Source organism: Platichthys flesus, chromosome 4, assembly GCF_949316205.1.
Source record: "Platichthys flesus chromosome 4, fPlaFle2.1, whole genome shotgun sequence".
In the NCBI taxonomy this organism is placed as follows: domain Eukaryota; kingdom Metazoa; phylum Chordata; class Actinopteri; order Pleuronectiformes; family Pleuronectidae; genus Platichthys; species Platichthys flesus.
This window is the reverse complement of record NC_084948.1, coordinates 536,326-544,545: the sequence shown is the minus strand read 5'-3', so window position 1 is coordinate 544,545 and position 8,220 is coordinate 536,326. Positions and strand designations below refer to the sequence as shown.

General features: G+C 39.1%; 1 long non-coding RNA gene across 1 annotated transcript; it reads left to right on the top strand.

The window, feature by feature from the left end:
* The first annotated feature begins 4,097 nt into the window (after window positions 1–4,097).
* LOC133951924 (uncharacterized) lies at window positions 4,098–6,953 on the top strand. The gene is made up of 3 exons (XR_009920502.1): window positions 4,098–4,239; window positions 4,906–4,959; window positions 5,408–6,953. It is a non-coding gene; the product is annotated as an uncharacterized LOC133951924 (long non-coding RNA).
* Window positions 6,954–8,220: the final 1,267 nt, after the last annotated feature.

Sequence of the window (8,220 nt, the reverse complement as noted above, 5' to 3'; positions counted from 1 at the left end):
TTCTATATTGGCGAATAGAATGAAGAAATACCTGGGGAACTTAATCAATCCTGATCAGACTGGGTTTATACCGGGCCGTCAAGGTGCAAATAATATTAGAAGAGTTCTAAATTTGCAATCAGTAGCAAGAGACTCTGCCAGTCCCTCAATGCTACTCAGTCTTGACGCTGAGAAGGCGTTTGATAGGGTGAACTGGTCGTATTTAAATTACACTATGGAAAAAATGGGATTTAATTTGACATTTATTAGATGGATTAATACTCTAAATAAAGACCCAATATCAAGAGTTAGGGTAAACGGACACTGCTCTCGATTCTTCAAACTTAAGAAAGGGGTTCGGCAAGGAAATCCAATGTCTCCTGTTTTGTTTGCATTGAGTATCGAGCCGCTGGCCGAATTAATAAGGGGTAATGATCAAATTGAAGGTATTGCAGATGAGGGGGGCATGATGCATAAGATATTGTTGTTTGCGGATGATATTCTTTTGTTTATTAGAAATCCATTGTTGTCTATACCAGCGGTTATGCATTGTCTGAGGAACTATGGGGAAGTTTCAGGACATAAGGTTAATGAGGGGAAATCAGAAGCGATGATGATTACAGGAAGCTGGCCCACACAATTGGACAGACTTGTGAGATTTAGATGGTCGAATGGGGGCTTTAGGTATTTGGGAGTGATTTTGACTCCTATTTCTTCTAAACTATACAGCGCAATCTATGACAAACTTATTTCCCAGATCAAAAATGATTTGGAAAGGTGGGAGATGCTTCCCCTTTCTTTGGTTGGGAGGGTAGAAACCATTAGGATGAATGTTCTGCCAAGGCTGTTGTTTCTCTTTTGTTCTCTTCCTATTGCTGTCCCGGTATCTACTTTTAAACTCTTAGATAGGCTGGTTTCCCGATTCATATGGCAGAATAAAAGGCCTAGAGTGAGACTCAAAGTTCTTTGCTCGCATAAAGAGAAGGGCGGCTTATCTTTGCCTCATTTCCGAAGTTATTACTGGGCATCACAACTTAGAGTACTGGTCTCCTGGATGAGATTGGATATGGATACAAAATGGGTACATATAGAGCAAAGCTCAGTGAACACCTCACTCTCAGCCCTCCTCTTTCAGACAACAAATAAATGGCGTAAACTCAAGATACGAAATTAATGGGTTAAGTATACATTAACGGTTTGGAGGAAAATAAGACAGGTGTTAAACTTACCATTATCTGTATCTAGGGCAACAAAAATAACTGCTCTAAGTGATTTTTTGCCTTCTAAATTAGACAATGTTTTTAGTAAATGGGCGGAAAAGGGTTTGGCAACAATTAGTCAATTATTTGAAGGAACGACTCTCAGGGCTTTCGCACAACTTCAAGCAAAGTATGGTATTGGAGCTAAAGATTTATTTCGATATTTCCAACTTCGGCACTATTTGACCACACACAAGGAGTGGGACAAAGTTAGGGAAACACCAGGCAATTTTGAACAGTACTGGGTGGAGATAGCGGAGTATCGAATTCAAACAAAACAAATAATATCTGGTTTATACAGAAGAATTCATATGGATACAGCTATTGACACATTGGATATAAAAGGTAAATGGAAATTGGAGGCTAACACCATTATTACAGATGATGAATGGGAAAGCTCTTGGGTGTCCTGGCACAAATGTTTAAGTAGTCCAACCTGGAGAGAATTTAGTTGGAAGCTAAGAATGAGATTTTTTACACCCATAGTAATAGCTAAATATGCCAAGGAGTATTCCCCTCTCTGCTGGAGAGGTTGTGGTATAATTGGCGACTTTTCCCACATTTTCTGGGATTGCCCTAAATTGCAGAAGTTTTGGGAGGGGGTGAAGGGGGAGGTACGTGAGATCTTGAACTTAGACAGCTCGATTGACCCACAACAGCTGATTTTGGGAACTACACCTTCAAGGGGGCTAAGGAAAAATGAATTGTATATGATCAGAGTTATGATGCTAATTGCCCACAAAATTATCACAGTAAACTGGCTCAAGCCCCACCCACCTACCGTGGACCAGTGGGCCCAGAGGCTCCAGGCTGTGAATTGCATGGAAAGTTTAACTGCAAGCCTAAGACTCCAGATAGACATTTACTTTGCAAAGTGGACACCTGTGATAACGTATCAGATGAATATTCTGTTGACATTTTACTGGATAAGCTAGACTGGATGTGAAACTATGTGAATCTATTGGGATAACTCTTCTGCCATTTGTGTTCTCTTTTTATTTTGTCTTCACTTGTAATATTGTATGACATGCTGTGTGAGACTCATTGTCAAGGTACTTGTTCTAATAAAAGTTAAAAAAAAAAAAAAAAGAAATTGAAATGATTATTATTAGGGCCCGAGCACCAAAATCGATGGGAGGCCCTATTGAAATTGAAATGATTATTAGGGCCCGAGCACCGAAATCGATGGGAGGCCCTATTGAAATTGAAATGATTATTATTATTAGGGCCCGAGCACTGAAATCGGTGGGAGGCCCTATTGAAATTGAAATGATTATTATTATTATTAGGGCCCGAGCACCGAAATCAGTGGGAGGCCCTATTGAAATTGAAATGATTATTATTATTATTAGGGCCCGAGCACCGAAATCGTTGGGAGGCCCTATTGAAATTGAAAAGATTATTATTAGGGCCCGAGCACCGAAATCAGTGGGGGGCCCTATTGAAATTGAAATGATTATTATTAGGGCCCGAGCACCGAAATCGGTGGGAGGCCCTATTGAAATTGAAATGATTATTATTCTTTAGGGCCCGAGCACCGAAATCGGTGGGAGGCCCTATTGAAATTGAAATGATTATTATTATTATTATTATTATTATTTTTCCTCGCTTACTAGAATTGGCTTTTTCGTCGTGAAAATTGACATATTCTGGGGTATTTGGAAGTGGGCGTGCCAAAATGGCTCAACAGAGCCACCAACGGAGCTTCCCCTCATTTACGGAGAGCCCCTAATTTAGCATTCACTGATCCTCACGAAAATGAAGACAGTTGTGGATCATGACCAGATGCACAAAAAAGCCTCAAGGAGCATTATGAACAACTCAACAGGAAGCCCGCCATTTTTGTTTTAGTGGCCATTTTGGGCATATTACATGTTTTTTACTTTGATATACTTCTCATACAGCTTTCATCAGATCAACTAAAAATTTACACGAGTGTCATCACAACAAGATGAAGATCTAAAGTTATCAAAGAATTCACTTTCAGACACACCGTCTGACCGTGGCGTGGCATCAAAGTGTGAAAAAAAAAAACACGAGCTTCTATATCTCAGACATATTTGGTCCCATGGACTCCAAACTACACATGTAAGACAAGAGTCCCGACCTGAAGACAACAACACGGCAGTCGTGACTTAAAATCACAGCGCCCCTACTCGGAGAGCTTTCATCAGATCAACTTAAAAATTAGATGAGACTCTACAAAACAAGATGAAGATCTAAAGTTATCAAAATGTAAACTTTTTATCGTACCGTGTGACCGTGGTATGGTCTCAAAGTTCGACTAAACGCCAACAAAAGCGAGCTTCTGTAACTTGGACATATTTTGTCCAATCGACTCCAAACTACACATATAAGACAAGAGTCGCGACCGGAAGACATCTACCTAGAAATCATGACTTAAAACGACAGCACCCCCTGGGGGCATTAGGAAATGTCTTGTTTTGGTAGGTGTTACTCTTTGATGTATTTCTCCCCAGCCACTTTGCTAAACCATGTCAAACTTTGTCACATGGGTCTCAAGATATTGATAATGTAGGCATAACATTACTGTGATTTTTCATCAAGCAGATTCTTAATGACGTGGCATGAAAGTTCATCATCTCAACGTGACAAACGAAATCCATTTTAACGGAGTTACCATGAACGCATCATGAGACCATGAAAAAAGTTACAAAACGACAAGCTTTTCCTCAGCCACTTTGCGAAACCATGTCAAACTGTGTGAAATGGGTCTCAAGATATTGATAATGTAGGCATAAGATTGCTGTGACTTTTCATAATGATGATTAATGGCTTGGCAGCAGAGTTCATCATCTCGACATGAAATACGAAACGCAATTTAACACAGCTGCAAGTGAACGCATCATGAGAATCTTTCAGTTAATACAAGCTGAGTCTGTGGTGAAAGTTTACTCACACATGGATCAGTAGCACAGTTTGATGTTCTGCTTGTTCATCTGATGGACACGTTAACGGCGACTGCGCTCCCGTTTCTGTGGTAAGTGAAGTTAACTATTTTATTCCGATGTGTTAGAAGTGATTAGCAAATTGTTAGCAAAGCTGAGCTAGCCCCGAGGCTAAACAATATCTTCGCATGGGTGCAGTAACTGTCCTTCGATTCGATTGGGGTTATTACCGACAAACACCGACATTAAACAACATGAGCGGGTCCACCAAGCAGATATAAGCATTATTTTATGAGGATGACTCTGAGACAGGAGATTGTGTGTCGGCCTGTAAGTTAGCTTCGCTAGCGGCCTAGCTAAGCTAACTGAAACCTGAGTGTTTAAAGTCACATCTGCATTGCAAGAGCAGCTGTTCAAAGGAGCATTACGTGTCCTAAAGCTCTTTCTTCAGAGTAGTGTTGTAACGTGTTACAGTGAAAAGTAACCGTGTCTGCCACCTTCACTCTTTAAATCGTTAATCTCAGACAGACTTCACTGAATTTTTTTGTTAAATATGAGTAAATCACAGCCTTGTAACTTTAATAGAACAGACCGTGTCATACAGAATTGTAGGCTAATATGCACTACCTATTTCCTAGCTGAAATGATTTAACTTTGAAGTAATATTTTATTTTTACCATGTAAAAGTCTGTTAAGCAGTTGACCTGGCACACGTATGACTTTACATATCTGTGTATTTGTGTTCAATGTTCCTCTAGCATGTCCAGCCTGAGACACAACTTGAATCCAACCAGACTGAACACTGACTCCAGGTACAGACCTGTTTTCATTACTTACAAACAATCAAAGTATTGCACATAATACATAATGTATTAAATTATAATGCAATACTTTTAATGTGAAATAACTCCATACTGTACATTTATTGTCATGCTAGTGCACGTTTTAATCCAAAAGCATATTCAAATACATAGTTGAAGGGGGGCGCCCTTAGCTCAGTTGGTAGGGCGTCCCCCCCCATGGGCCTAGGCCAGCAGCGGACCCGGGTTCGATTCCAGCCCGCGGTCGTTTCTGCATGTCACTCCCCTCTCTGCCCCATTTCAACTCTGTTTCTCTCTGCACTATCAATAAAGCATAAAAAAAAAAAATGCCAAATACATAGTTGAATATCCATATAAAAAAATTAGAATACACACTTGTTCAAAAGTAACACTTCCTGTACAATAATTATATATTTTATGGTTCCTATCATTTTATTAGGGACAGACGAGCCTGAAGGACACAGCTGTGATGACCTTGTTCTGTCTCTTATGGCAAAGCAGAAATATTAAACACTGGGTTGACCAGCATGAAGCTGCAGATCTCCACCATGTTGCTGCTGAGGACATCAAGTGCTGCAGTTCTTCATCTATGAAGAGAAAAAACGCACTGTTAAAGAAGGTTTTGTGTTGTGTATGAAGCACAACAGATTTCAGATAGAACCGTTGTACTGTGGTCTTGGTTTGTATCCTCATGGTTAAATGTACATATTTTAAGTCCCTTCTGATAAAAGTACTGAAAGAAATACAACATTGTACAAATAGATAAAATGTCTTTCTACCTCATCTGTAATATTCAAGGTGATAATCTCCCACAGAGCTATTGATAACAGTCCACATCAAGTCTCTCCACTTCCCTCAGTGTGAAAACATAATTATATAATTAATTTGAGAACTGTTTACAACACTGATGTGTGGAGATTATAATCATATCTAAACTGTCTAATTCACTGTAAAACTCCATGACAGGCTAAATAAACGAGGTGGGAATAGTAATGGTGGATATACCAGCCTGTAACAGAATAATGGTGAAACATAGTTACTATCACATGCAACTTACACGTTTAGCATCTTGATATTAACGTATTAAAATAAAAAATAACGTCACAACCAAACACACAACTCTGTAGCTAACTTGATTCAATCTGTGTATTAGATGTGTTAAATAAACTGTAACTTTTATAACAATTTTATATTAAAAAAGCCTTGAGCCATGTAAGCATATGATGATATGCATATGATAGGTCTCGCGAGACCCCAGCGTCCAGAGGTTGGTCGGGCTGCCTTTGTCGACCGGGGTCAAGCAGGCTGTACCGGTCATGATCCCTCCGCAGGTTCACCATCAGGAACCCTGTTACGAGTTTGACTTCCTCTAGAGTCCAGTTTGATAGTCTTCTTGGCGCTTCGACTCTGGCGAAGCCGATCGAGGACCTCACTAAACCATCCAATGAGGAATAGCGATGTGTGTACAAAGAGGAGGGACTTAATCAACACCAGCACATTCCCCATCCATTTATTCCCTTGATAATGATCCAGGTTCTCCTGCAGGAGCTCGGTTCAGTTTTTATTATTCGGTCTGAAATTTGGCAGCAAAACAAGATTGTGTCCAGTGAGTTTTTCTTATTTGTACTAGCAAAGTGCAGCTGTTAACAAAAGACAAACTATCTTAATTTGTGTGCCTAGAACTTGTTTCCGGTTACTGAGTTATCAGAAGGGGCATTGTGTATCACTCCTTCTACTGGTGAAAGGTCCAGGTTTTGTGATATTTACACAATGTTTTAGTTGTTATACTGTGGTTTATTAATGTTCTTAGGCAGACACAAGAGGCACTTGTTTATTCTGTTGTGTTGATTCTTTGTTGTCTCTAGAAGTTCAGATGCACTGGTCCATAACTATTTGAACCTCAGTATCTAGGGTTCAAAATTTGTAAAATTATAGATTATATGCATATTGTTATAATTTTTCAGTCAGTTGAAATAAATCTTGAGGAGAAACATTTTTGGTAGTTTTCTGTCTGTATAGGCTATAAAAAGCACTTTAGATTTTTAATTTTGGTACTTGTACTTTTACTTTTGATACTTAAGTAAATTTCAACACCAGATACTTTTAAAACTTAAGTACATTTAATATGAGCTAAATTAAGACTTTTACTCAAGTCATTTTCTGACGGGTGACTTTTACTTTTACCGAAGTCACTTTCAAGTAAGATATTTGTACTTTTACTCAAGTATGGCTTTCAAGAACTTTATGCATCACTGGTTTCAAGGTTACCTACCTCTAGTTCATAGAGCCACCTGCTGACTACAGGAATTGAAGCGATAATCCTTGCCACAGTGCACAAACACAGGCAACGTGGAGACGAGCGCTTGGTCATCGAACGTTCTCTCTTCCCCGACCGCAACAGACTTGGAATTGCCTGTGCTCGGGCCCGTTAGTGCTACAACGTAGCCCTAGTTTTTATTATTTTTGCTTAATTATAGAGCGATGATGAAAATAGTTTATGGCAGAGACGGTCTTTGGAATCTTTGTCACTCGAAACCACGGTGCAGGGCCCAGTGAGGACCCAGAGGATGTCGAAATTATTCTTGAGGATATAAAGGTTTTGGATGAGTTTAGGAATGTGCCATTTGCTGTGGCAATTTGCCTGCGCTCATGTATGCTCTAACCCTGAGCTACCCCAGAGAGCTAAAATAGACAAATTTAAGCTCTGCAGAAGATCATTCTGAAACTAGATGGAAGCAACCTTTCGGCAAAAGTGCAAGCTCTCAAAACATTGCTTTCATGTTAATAACCATACAAGGTACATGACTGAGCTCATCCTCACCTAAGGAAAAACAACTTGTGATTCCTCTAAATAGGTGACTAACAATCAGTTAAAATATTATATGTTATATGGTTTCCAATGATTCTCTAAAGTAAAAAAAAAATCTTCATCAATGTTTCAGATTGCCCACTGTTGGCTTATATGGCAAAATGTCCCTAGCGGAATTTTATTTTTGGGGATTTACACTTTGTTGGCACTTTAACACTTGCAATGTTTTTTTCAATTTCTCAAAAAAGTTAAGTATATTTTTTATATTAACAAGCACCTGAAAGTGTTAACATTGTCTTTCTGGTTGCACTTTGAATAAAAAGGGAAGCAATGTTTTGATTTTAAGAGAAAATGTTTTACGTTGTTTTTGTTTACAAGCCCCTGAAAGTATTACATTTTTTGTTTTTGAAGAAATACAATTTGATTGCCTTATCCACAGATTG